Source organism: Pinus tabuliformis, chromosome 4_1 (assembly GCF_031772625.1).
Source record: "Pinus tabuliformis cultivar Carrire ecotype Pingquan chromosome 4_1, CPIR1, whole genome shotgun sequence".
Classification (NCBI taxonomy): domain Eukaryota; kingdom Viridiplantae; phylum Streptophyta; class Pinopsida; order Pinales; family Pinaceae; genus Pinus; species Pinus tabuliformis.
This window is the reverse complement of record NC_142303.1, coordinates 413,077,832-413,088,633: the sequence shown is the minus strand read 5'-3', so window position 1 is coordinate 413,088,633 and position 10,802 is coordinate 413,077,832.

The following is a 10,802-nucleotide window of genomic DNA, read 5'->3' as shown; positions in this document are numbered from 1 at the left end:
TAGGAAATTGAATTGGTGCTATTTTAATGCAAGAAGAAAGAACCATTACTTTCGAAAGTCGTCCAATCAAAGGAAAGTTTTTACAAAAATCTATCTATGAGAAGGAAATGCTAGCAATACTACATGCACTTAAGAAATGGTGACCCTACCTAATGGGAAGACACTTCAATGTAAAAACAAATCATGATAGTCTTAAATATTTTTTAGAACAAAGATTATCTTCAGAAGAGAAGGAAAAATGGGTCACAAATATGTTGGGTTATGACTTTGAAATCATCTACAAAAAATGGAAGAAAAATGTTGTGGCAGATGCACTCTCAAGAAAGGATGAGGATGTGGAAGAATTTCTTTGCGCCATTTCTATTATCCAACCAGATTGGATAAACGAAGCAAGGGATGAATGAAAGAATGACAAGGAAGTGTGGGCACTCATTCAAAATATACAACAAGATCCCAGTACATCTAATACATTTAGCTTGAAAAATTATTCGTTATGGTACAAGGGTCGGTTATACCTATGTAATAATTCACAACTCAAACAAAATATTCTTAGGGAATTGCACACCTCTCCATTAGGAGGGCACTCAGGATTTCTAGAAACCTACCATAGGGTTAAGAAGGAATTTTTTTAGGAAGGCCTTAAATCACATATTCAAAATTTTGTGGTGGAATGTTTGATTTGCCAACAAAATAAAGTTGAAACAATTAAGACCCCGAGACTATTACAACCTTTATCCATTCCAAGCTAACGTTGGTTGGACGTTTCAATGGATTTTATCACAGTTTTATCTAAGTCCGATGGAAAGAGTGTTATCATGGTGGTACTTGACAGAATTACCAAGTATGGACACTTTTGTGCATTATCTCATCAATTTAAAGTGAGTACAGTTTCTACTACATTTATGGAAACAATCCAAAAGCTACAAGGAAACCCAAATATTATTGTAAGCGATAGAGATCCCATTTTCACTAGAAATTTTTGGACAAAAATATTTTCTTGTCTTGGTACTCAATTAGCTCATAGCTCATCTTATCATCCTCAATCTGATGGGCAAATTGAGATAGTAAACAAATGTTTGGAAGGATATCTTCATTGCTTTGTATCTGATAAATAGACACAATGGGTCAAATGGTTACCTCTGGCTGAATGGGGGTATAACAATTCCTTCCATACTGTGACAAAAATGACCCCATTTATGGAACTTTATGGATATCATCCACCATCCATCACATCATATTTAAGAGAAAATTCTAAGGTTCAAGCAGTGGAAGATCACATCGAGCATCGGCAACAAGTTCTACAACTCTTAAAGGATAACCTCACCTTGGCGCAGAATAGAATGAAACAACAGGCATATCAACATCACAACGAAAGAAGTTTTAATATAAATGATTGGGTATTTCTATCACTACAACCATATAAACAAATGTCCCTATTACACAGTAATTTGTCACTAGCCTCATATCCCTTGATCTTGGATAAAGTAAGTCTCTGAGCGACATCTCTGTTGTGTCATACATCTGATAAATATGTCCACATCTTCCCACTCATTCAAGAAGATTAACAAGTTCTCCTTAATCCTGATGATTGACCCTTTTACCCATGTTTCTGCATCATCGCAAGTAAACCTCATTATGCCTGTGATGATTCTCTGTAATAAACTATAACATCATGACGTCATCACATGGGTACATTTTGTTTCCTTCAACGGTCGAATTTTAGGGCTCGGTGTAAGTCCTCAAGGTCTTTCTTGCGACAATGGCTCTAAATACACTGCCTCCTTGTGATGTTGTCACTAAGCCCTAGTGCATGACTTGTGATGATGCAAATATGGTGAATTAGTTGAAACAAAATGCTTTTGGGTGGTTCTAGAACTGGTTGTTGGGTTAAGGGAGTTCGCCTTTCCTCCTTTGGGATGGTGGTTCCACCTTTTGAGAAACTTCCCTTAAGGATAAGCTCCCTCTCCCTCATTTTATGGAGGCTCATCCTCTTATAAAAGCACTCCCTATTGCTATGATTAGCGAGTTTTTGGGATTGAGAAAATTAGCTAGCTTTGGTGTGAGTTTGATAGTTTGCAGTGTGAATTGCTGATAGTTTTGAAATTGGTTGTGGATTGCCTTAGCCTTGTATTAGAGCTTGTGAGTGAGAGAGGGAGTTATCATCCATTTGGGAGATCCTTTTGAGAGTGAATTCTTGAAGAAACATACTGGCTAGACCCTTGGAGAAGGCTTGCGATGTCAAGGCTTGGTTGTAAGCTTTGATTTTATTCATTTTAATACAATCAATGGTGATTTCCTATGTTTTGTGTAAAATATACTTGATAACTTATGGTTCCTTGACTCTGTAAGTAAATAAATCATTGTTTTTCTCGATTACGTGTTCTGTTTTTCTCTTGTGTTGTTTCAGGTTGATTGCTCATCGATGAGAAGGAAACGATAGCTGAAGCGGTGCAACGAAAGCTCCATCGAGCACCGGTTTGAGTTAGGCTCTTTCAACAATGATTGTTTAAGGAAATTAACTATTGTTTTGTCTTGCTATGATTACATCACAAGTTGGTGACTCCACTGGGGAGTCCTTTGTATGTTGTCTCTTGTTTACTCTTGATTTGTTTTCGATTTAGTGTCTCTTGATTTCGGGGCTAAGCCATTAGTGTTCTGGGTTACCTCGGTCAATCTAGTAGTCCCTCTCATTGTCTGAGAGATTTTTCTGGTGTCCTTCAAGTGTTTTTACTTTTTTTTCTTCTATAAATTGAGATCATCACTATTTATAGATTAACAACTATGACGATGTCGCACCTATCCTCTTTGGTAAACCCGCATGTCGCAGATAACCCGTCGTACAGTTGCGACAATTCCTGAAATCAGACCGTCGTAGAAGACAGGTGTATCCCTGTGATGACATCGCCCAGTTGATAGCTTTGTGCTTTAGAAAATTTGTCTTTCATCTTAGGTTGCTAGTTATAGCCTTCTGATGATTCCTATACAAGCTTTTTTTACAACTTTACCTCTTGATCAACCAGTGTTGCTTGTACCCTATTGCCTCTTGTCTCTTATCAACTAGTTTTTGGTTGTATTTGGGTTAAGGCACTTTCTCCTTGGTTTCATTTAGCGGATCTTATGTTTTCAGATCATTTGACCTAACTCTATTAAAGGTTTCGTCAAGAAGTCATTTGTTTGGGTTACTCTTCCATCCAAGATTCATTCACAACCATCTGATTGATTTTTTTGAGGTTGTTTTACTGCTTGTTTTCTTTCTAATTGGTCTTTTAGTGTTTGGTTATTGAACCCGTTCTTCATATTGATTTGATTTCCATGCTATCAAACATAGATCACATTTGTTTGGATCAGTTACTTGCTTATTTGTCTTTAAAATTCTGAAAATCAAAATACTACATTCATACAGCATACGCAAGTGAAAGCCCATTTGCATTACTGAATTTTCATGACTAAGAAATTAGGAAGCAAAGTTTAAATATTTCATTAGTACTTGTAAGATTGGTTTATTGATGCATTGTGTTTCTTAGTGCTTTTATTTGTTTGTCTTGGTTTGTGTTCGCTTGGAAATGAACTCTTTACCCTCCTTTAGGTATTTGTTCATCGAAACGAATGATATTTTACTCACTGTAGCTGCATCCTAGGAATTGTTGAAATACATTCGGTAGGGCCTGAAAAATAGAAACTTAATCCAAGATTAACTCTTAAAATCAATTGAATAAACCTAACAACACATTGAAACTTAACGCACATTATCTAGACGTCTAGGCTAGAGACGTGCTCCATCATCATTAAACCTAGTCACTATTCGTTTTGCTAAGGTTAGGTGATTCTTCCTTCTGTGATTCAATAGTTGCTAGTACGGACATGTGCTCCCCATACCGTCGAGTATATATAAGGAGACCCCACTAGGTTATCAGCCTATCATCCATAGGAAGCTGAGTCTGCCGCCTTACAAACCTTAACGCACCGAAGACAGCATTCAGGAAGATTGTCTGCCATACGGAAAGTCCTTGGTCATTTCCCTTTCATTTGATCACCAAGGTGTATATGCAGTTTTACGGTTTGTCTGGTAAACCTCTTGTCTAGTACTCTAGAGTAGTCACTTTCATTCCTTTTCAACTCCTCAAAAGAAAAGGATCATCTGAACACTTGTACTTTCAGGCTCACTAAACCTTGAAAGATATAGAGTCACCTTTTCGTCCTTTTCTCGACTCTTAAAACATGAAAAGGTCAAGTTTTATGTTGGGTGTGGAGCCTGATTATCTTCTGTATTGAAAGGTTTCAACTTGATGTTTACCCTAGGAAGACTGTACACCCCTCCATGCGGGGTTGTAGAGGGGCTAATTCCCCCTGGCTAAGGGGTGCGGGGCCCAGCAGTCCCCCGGTGGGGAAGCTAAAAAATACATGTAGAGTTGCCCTGTAAAATTCTAGTAATTTCTAGTCAATCTAGGCCATTCATTAGGTGGATGATCTGACGGTAGAAGTTATGTTTAATTTAGCATTTTTTGCCCTAGAAGGCAACCCCTCACTATATATGAGGGAATTGTATTGCGTCTACGTATATCTGTATTCTGAGTGAGGAAGAGAGAGGAGATTTAGAGCGAAGAGGGTGTTACAGTGGATTTTTTGTAGGTTGTATCTCATCAGTTTGCTAGATAATATATTAAAAGAAGGACTAGTTGTTTCTCTGTGGATGTAGCCCAAACTGGGTGAACCAGGTATATTTGTGTCTCTCTTGTTTTATGTGTTTTCTGTGTTTATATTTCTGCAATATTTTATGTCTTACATTGCTCTGTAATATATAATTTCCTAACCACTGGTATCAGAGCCGAAGGTCTATTTGGCTAATAAACTCACAGGACAGAAGGGTTCCTGGTTCGAGCGGGAGAAATGGTGGAAGATGGTAGGTTTAGGGTCGAAAAATTCAACAGCCAAAACTACCAGCTGTGGAAGATGCAGATGGAAGATTATCTGTATCAGAGAGATCTGTACCTATCAATGAGTGGAAAGACAAAGAAGCTGACGAGTATGACAGACACAGAATGGGATAGTCTCGACAGAAAGGCACTTGGAACAATACGGTTGTGCCTAGGGGCGTCGGTAGCATTTAATATTTCAAAGGAAACGACAGCAGAGGGTTTAATGTCGGCACTGGCCTCAAATAAGGTATTTCTTATGAAGCGTTTTTTTAATATGAAGATGTCAGAAGGTGGATCTGTTGCAAACCATTTAAATTATTTTAATACAGTTACAAGTCAGTTAAGTTCTGTAGGGGTAAATTTTGATGATGAAGTTAGGGCTCTGTTATTTCTGTGCTCATTGCCAGAAAGTTGGAATGGTTTAGTTATGGCCATTAGTAACTATGTCTCTAGATCTAGTACTTTAAAGTTTGATGATGTTTTCGGTGCAATCCTTAGTGAGGAAATGTGACAGAAAAGCTCCGGTGAGGCATCGGGTAATGCTTTGACTGCAGAGACTAGGGGAAGAAAAATGGAAAGAGGAAAGAGCCCAGGATATCGTAGTAAGTCAAGAAAAGGAAGATCCAAGTCCAGGTTGGGGATAGTGTTCTGGAAATGTAGGAAGAAAGGAAACCTGAAGAAAGATTGCAAGTCTCAGAAGGGAAAAGAAGGAGATGTGAAACAAGAAACTAATCATGAAGCGAATGTAATTGGTGATGTGTTGCAAGATGCTTTGATTCTTTCACTAGAAAATATTATTGATGCCTAGGTGGTAGATTTAGGGGCCTCATTCCATGCCACACCTGATAAGAAACATTTTCATGATTATGTTCAAGGGATTTTTGGATAGGTTTGATTGGGTGATGAAAAACCCTTTAAAATCGTTGGAATGGGTACATTTTTCATAAAACAGCAAAATGGAAATCAATGGCTATTGAAGAAGGTAAGGCATGTTCTAGATCTAAAGAAAAATATGATTTCAACAGGGTAGTTAGGAGGTGAGGGTTGCATAAGTACTTTCACAGATAAAACTTGGAAGGTCACTAAAGGATCCCTAGTAATAGCGAAAGGAGAAAAGGTTGGTACATTGTCTTTATGCAATGGTATTTCTAATTTTGTTAATGTTTTAACCTCTACAGGAGAAGATACGGCACTGTGGCATCATAGGCTCGGGCACATGAGTGAGAAGGGAATGTAGATTCATCACTCAAGAAATTTGTTGCCAGGTTTGAAGCATGTTGACTTAAAATTATGTGAGAATTGTGTTTATGGAAAACATAAGAGAGTCAGATTCCTTAGAGTTGGGAAAGAAAAAAAGAGTGAAAAATTAGAGCTTATGCATACAGATGTATGGGGACCTGCTCAGGTATCATCTCTTGGTGGCTCTCATTATTATCTTAGTTTTATTAATGACGCAACCATAAAAACCTGGATTTATTGTATTTGAAATATATCTGATGTATTTGATACATTCAAGAAATGGAAAGATTTGGTTGAAAATGAGATAGGGAAAAGGTTGAAGTGTCTCAGATGAGATAATGGAGGTGAATATTGTAGCAAAGAGTTTGATAGGTACTTTTCAAAGAATGGAATTTGTAGAGAGAAGAGAGTTCCAGGAACACCACAAGAAAATGGTGTGTCAGAAAGGATGAACAAGATAATCATGGAGTGTGCAAGGTGCATGAGATTGCATACAAGATTGCCTTTACAATTTTGGACAGATGTTGTAGACACTGTTGTTTATCTAATAAATAGAGGGCCTTCAAGTTCCTTGGATGGTGGTACTCCAGAGAAGGCATGGACAGTTAAAAAGGTAAACTACTCAATTTTAAAGACTTTTGGTTGTGAAGCCTTTGTCCACATTAACAAAGAAAATAGAACAAAGCTTGAGGCAAAATCAAAGAAATGTACTTTATTGGATATGGTGTTAATTATTTTGGTTATCACTTATATCATTATGAAAATCACAAAATCATTAGGAGCATGGGTTGTATATATATTTTTCGTCCTCTTGGGCCTTCAAGCACATATAAAGACAATTTATGTTCCTTTTTGTAAATATCCTAATGGTTTTTTTTGGATATATCAGTCATATGAATGTAGATGCAAATTTTTATGGCATGGCATAGATACATAGTGGATAGGTTTTGAACGAGAATATTAGGGTCCATTTTTGTTATCTAAAAAGAGATAGATGACATCCAGAATATGGTTTCCAATTGTAACACCATGGAAAATTTTAGGGGCGAATGTTCGCCCTTAGGTGAAATGAAGGGGTTTTAAATTTTTAGTGGGCCAATATTTTATATCATAGTACATTTTTACAAATCCCTCAAATATCCCACCTTATTTTAAGGGAGAGGGTAAAAAAGGTAAATTTAGTCCTTGAAATTAGGAGTTACAATTCGCCCTAATTTTCAAGAATAGGTTTTATTTAAGTGAATCTTATGTGCCGAATACCATATTTATAAAAGAGGTATGGTAAATTAATAAAAATATAAATAAATGAGAGGTATGGTAAATAAATAAAACATTTTTTATATTTACTCCATAAGTCACCTTATATACATGCAAGGGTGTAAACAAATAAAAATATAAATAAAGTGAAGGTATGGTAAATAAATAAAACCTCTTTTTATACATACTCAAAAGGTATGGTAAATAAATAAAAATATAAATAAACTAGACATATGGTAAATAAATAAAACCTGTTTTTATATTTATTCCATAACCCTCTTTCTATTTATGAAGACTCAAAAAAGAACTTTTATTTAAGTGAATCCTATGGGCCAAATACCATAAAGAGGTATGGTAAATTAATAAAAATATAAATAAACAAGAGGTATGGTAAACAAATAAAACATTTTTTTTCTATTTACTCCATAAGTCACCTTATATTTACGAACACTCAATAAATGCGTTATATTTAGTTGAAACCTACAAGCAAAATACTATGGGCCAAATACTATGGGCTAGATTATTATTAATACCATGCAAGAAACATTATTAACCGTATTAATAAAAGTAAAAATGGCACATGGTATTGACCCATGGTATTCACGTGGAATGTAGCGTATTTAAATGGGGGAATTAACCCAGCATAGATCCATCTCTACTCTGGATCTACTAAGCCCCGGGAGGGATCAAATATTGTGATATGCATACTAGCATAGAGTGAAAAAACATTTGATCCCTCTCGGGGCTTGGTGGATCAAGAGTAAAAATGGATGTTGTAATTTAATGTATGTTAAAGATTTTAACTTGGTTAAAATTAAAAATAAAATAAAAATCAATTATTAATTTTAGTAATTTTTAAGCTCCAGGTTTATGATAACCCATGGTAATACCATGGTATTCATGTGAGCATAGACTATTTAAAGGGGAAATTCTGTCATCTTATATCCATCTTAATTCTGGGTCTACCAAGTTGTTAGAGGGATAAATAGATTTCATCCCCCTAAGAGTGGTAGATGTGGAGTTAAGATGGATATAGGTTGGTTTTATGATAATGAAGATATTAAATAGACTTAGGAAATTATATTGTATAAACATCTTAAGGTGAATGGTTAAAGCTACATTTAGTCACTTCACAAAATTTAGTAAAAAATAGCAATATATCCATTAATATTGGTTTTTAACTTTTTCTAATTTAACAAAAAAAATTCAAAACAATGAAACCTTATCACTCTTTTTGCATCTCCCTGGCAGAAGATTTCTCACCATTTTTCAAACATTCTCAATATGATATCTTCATGAAAAAGTTTAGGTACTAATGTTGGATTAGTTGTGTCAAAAACAAGTTGGTTTGTACAATCTTTCATCTTCTGTGATATTCTTAGTTTGTCCTAATAATCTGTAAGGGTTGGAGCCACTGCACCATACTTCCCTAAAAGGTAGAGATTGTTCACCAAAAAGGAAATTAATCTACATGTTACAATGCAATGTTAAAAGGTGGATATTGTTCACCAAGAGGGTAGCGAATTATGATAATAAGCAATTTAGATTGGGAGAGATGTAATTAAATTTTATTATTTAATTGAAGATTTACAATTAAAATAATAATAAATATACATTTATATATTCATATATTGATTGGAAGGATTCTCAAAATGGTCACTTCTTTCAATTAGATCCCCTTCAAGCTTTTGGGATACCTAATACTTTCTTATATAATATAGTTCAGGCTTGCCACTTGTTACGTGTTGGGGTAAACAAACTTGATGTGTGTTTTTTATCTAGCAGTTGGAGTCTATGCAATAAGAAAGAAATTTGATAACTTGAAAAAACTGGTAGCTTGACAAAAGTTGTAGAGAAAAGATTAATCTCTCCTACCTTGACAGAACTCATTTTCAATATCAACACCTACAAGAACTTTGTTGTGGAATATTATCAAAGCTAATAGAAGGATATGAAAGAGTGTATTGTAAGAACCTTGACAAACATGGCCACTGAAACTTGGAACATTGTTTGTAGGAAGAGAAAATTATGTTTCTTTTTTCCAAACGTGTATGTTAGTATATTACAGTTTAATGAATATGTTTTCTTATTATCATATATGGTTTCATACTTTAACAAAACATTCACCAAGACTTCATAGTGTTTTGTTATTGAGTAAAAAATTTGCCAAGATCTTACAAGATTTTATAATGCAGTGAAAGATTCTCCATCACTGTACAAGATAATATAAGATGGGGAGAGATTCACCAAAAAAATTATATATACATATTATATTATTGATAAAATCACCACCCATTTTTCCTATGTATCATAGGGATTAGCCCATTTATTATACATATAAATTTAGGGTGGTTCTTAAAATTTTCCTTGTGTAGCACCCCTAGCTCTGTGAAAAATTACTACAGTTATTGAGTTTAAGTTTATGTTTCACTGCATTAAATTATTAATTTGTGTTGTTAAATATAACAATGACTGAGGCTAGAAGGCCAGTATACATTTGGTTACCTCATTAATGGATAATTAGGAATTCAGATATGTTAATTAAAATAAATTTGTTTCCAATAGTTAAAAGAAACAGTAATCAAGAAATAGTTACCATCTGCCCTGGAAAGGGAAATATAGAGGTGGAAAGTATCCAGTGAGGGCTTCCAGAGCTGGGTGGAATAAACCAGTGGGGAAAACACTCAAGAATAGTCTGGAAAGGTACAAGACTTGAGGATACACAATGGAGTCCTGAGGCCCAAGGTACCCGACTGTATTTGGATATACATTTACTGACTGTAAGGAAACGAAAGTGCTCAGGGGCGAGTCCGGACATAATTGCCAAACTCGTGGCTGGGAGGAGAGGCTTTCTAGATAGAATCATGTTATATGTTCACAAGAAGTAGATAGATAAGTAAAATAGAATGCTTTCAGAAATGATAATGAAGTCTAGAAATTATTTGTTAAAGTACTAGAACAATTTAAGGAACAACTTCTTGGAAATTATATCTAAACAGAAATAGAATTGAAGATGTTAGATCAGGCATAAATAGTAAAACACTACAGTAAGTCTTAACATTAAATAATAAATATAAGCATTGCATAACGAATGTATTTTTCCCTTGTATTAATTATTTACTGTACATAAAGTTAAAACTATAGAAACCCTTTTCATTGACCTATGTGAACAGTTCCTTGGATAGATTATTACGAGAGCAAAGAACGATATTAATAACAACAGTTTCGGGGTTTTTGGACTGATAACTTAAGAAATCGGGCCTAACACTTATTAATTGATTGTATAACTATCTATATAGTTGTTGTTTGAATAGAAGAAAACAAGAATAAATCATGCGGTAATTCAAAGGCAAGAAAAATAATGGCGAACCATACAAATTATACAAGATT